Source organism: Frieseomelitta varia, unplaced genomic scaffold, assembly GCF_011392965.1.
Source record: "Frieseomelitta varia isolate USP_RPSP 00005682 unplaced genomic scaffold, Fvar_1.2 scaffold_1650, whole genome shotgun sequence".
Taxonomy (NCBI): domain Eukaryota; kingdom Metazoa; phylum Arthropoda; class Insecta; order Hymenoptera; family Apidae; genus Frieseomelitta; species Frieseomelitta varia.
The window spans coordinates 2,129-4,871 of NW_025109362.1; the positions used below are offsets into that span (position 1 = coordinate 2,129).

General features: G+C 32.7%; 1 long non-coding RNA gene across 1 annotated transcript; it reads right to left on the bottom strand.

Moving 5' to 3' along the window:
* Positions 1-485: 485 nt before the first annotated feature.
* On the bottom strand, positions 486-1,468 carry LOC122538516. The gene is made up of 3 exons (XR_006308863.1): positions 1,354-1,468; positions 1,006-1,095; positions 486-550 (listed from the first exon to the last, which is right to left on the bottom strand). It is a non-coding gene; the product is annotated as an uncharacterized LOC122538516 (long non-coding RNA).
* Between the last annotated feature and the right edge of the window lie 1,275 nt (positions 1,469-2,743).

The window sequence follows — 2,743 nt, forward strand, 5'->3', positions numbered from 1 at the left end:
TTTGATTGCAACATGTACGAAGATAGTGAAATATGTCATTTTGAATGACTCATTCGTCCCAGGTGTCTTAGAAGCCGTGAATTTTTTGAAAAAATAACCATATATATACATATATATATATATATATATATATGTATATATAATTTCACAGCTATTTAAGAAATAATGCTACGAAAAACAGGTGTGAAATCTTGCTTGTTTAATTGTACATCAGCGTTCAAAAGAAGCAAATATACCACATTAAAGTATAGTATAGTAAGGTGCATTTAAATTTAATAAGCTAATGCGATATATATTCATTTCAGAGTATATATCGACCTCTATATTCTAAATAAAACATTGATTGATTTAATCTTTTCTATTTTCATCTTGTGCTCCAAATAATTATGAAGCTACGCACTGTGAATTGTGTTTCGAATATACATATATATATACATCAAAATAAATAAAATGTTACCAAATTTCCGTGAAAATTTATTAAGTTATCCATTAATGATTGTGGCGTCTCTGCATCTTCTATACTACCTCTGCGAAAAGATCAAGGAATAACCTGCACAAAAAGAAATCAAAAGTTAGCACAAATGTATCAAATAAAAGCAAATATATAAAAATAAAAGGACAATCAACTTTAAATTCTTAAAATTTAAATTAATAAAGGGGAAGAGACAAGCTACCGGTAACCGGTTACGAATGAAATTGACACTGAAAAGTTTCAAAGCATCATACGATTTTATTATCGTAATACTCAATGAATCGTTAAATACCCGCGTATTAATTAAATAATACTAATGAGGAATAAATGAAAGTAAAAGAGATGCGATGTAACGTGTGTTGTTATCACGAGATTCTATAGCCAAATGACTATACTCGTGTATAGTGCGTAACACATACAGCAGAAAAGATTAGAATTTCATTCACGATGAATGTCTATTTCCAAAACTAATATAATAAAAATAGAAAGCGAAAAAGTACGTCCGTCTTCATTGGGATAAATAAAATATTAACCTTCGAGAATAGTTCCCGGATGTACCAATCTTTGTAGCGTCCTTAAATTTCATGACGTCTCTTTAATAGTTCGAGGCAATAACCAACAACCTATACAAATGAAACCAGAACAAATAAATAAATAAGTAAATCAAATAAATGTACAGAAAGTGCAAATTATGTAAAAATGAAGATCAAGACTCAAATTTTCAAAGCTTACAATATGAGTTACCAATAAACGTAACTAATAAGACAATCGAAGAAATATAATTTAATATATATACATAATAAATAATAAAAAGAAATATAATTTAATATATATGTAATAAATAATAATAATATTCAATAAATTATCGTAATAAAACATACTTCAATTAAACGAAGTTAACAGCACGAGAGTACGACGAAAGTATTGCACTGAATGATACGTCTTAACGTCCTCATGTTCAGCAACTGACTGCGTAACAGAGGTCGCATCGCATAATAATTTAATAGGACGCGAGCTCGAGCATACACGAACAGGATTTGAATTCCTGGAAAAACAATTTCTTAGAAATATTTCCGACAGCGAGAAGTGTTTACGACGAATGTCGCATCGGATATTATACACGTTCGTATAAATGTACCGAATATTACATGCTAAATTCACTTTTGGTTACTCACTCATTTATTTCATTTATTATTATTTTTTTTTTTTTTTGTTCATTCTACAAAAATGTTCATACTGGCCAATAATGATAAAGTGTACAAGGTACCTACATAAATATTAGATAAGATAAATATAGACTACGCGTAGATAATATATTTTTAACAAATTTGATGAAAACTGGAATTTAACTCGTAGAGTATCTTATAAAGAACAGCTATGAGAACGAGCGTAGATCATTAAACATTTTTTATACAATACAGTTCTCGTAGCTTGACAAATAAAATTGAATATGAATCGTTGAACAGCACGATCGATCGACTAGTAGCTACCAAACAGATTTATTAGATTTATAAATATGTGTTAATAAGCGAAACAAATAACGAAAAACCACAACGAATACTTAAGTTTCTTTGCGCACAAAGCTAAGTGTAAGTGACGGTACATTAAACACACGGCACTTCCTTTGTACTCAGCATTCGATACAACCGTTTTACACGACTGAAAAGTTCAAATCCCTAATTCCGCGTGCCGCGGTAAACCGTTTCCTAAACGCATCCGTCGAACCAACGAGGCTGCAGTTCACTGAGAAACAACCGGGCGATTGCACGTTTTCCATAGAGAAAACCAGGTTGCGTTCCGAAAATGCTCGGTAATCTCGAGGTAAATCGTAACAACGAATCACTAACTAGACGAGTTTCATGATAGCAAAATAGCGAGACAAGACATCTGTCTTCGACTAGATTTCTCAATCTTCTGACTACCACGAACGTTTACTTTTAAACGATGCTGTCGAATATATATCATCTTGCTTAACAGAATGTTACTTCAAATAACAGTTAGTAAATTACTTCAGACTAATACTTTGTCCATTTGATTCGAAATAAAATGTGCCCAGGCCCGCTCTCTCGGTCGTTCATTTGCGCGTCTGCGAACTTCGCGACTTTCTAACCTGACCGCGGGTTAAGGAACACCGGAACAGACGAAAAAGACAACGTGGAAAGTTCGTAAAAGTCAGCGCGAGCGCGCGCTGCTCTTCTTGTCGCGCTTGCTTTTTCGCCGTTCTGTTCCAGTCTCTCCAGTTTCCACTCGAAAACCGAAACAGAAAAAAAA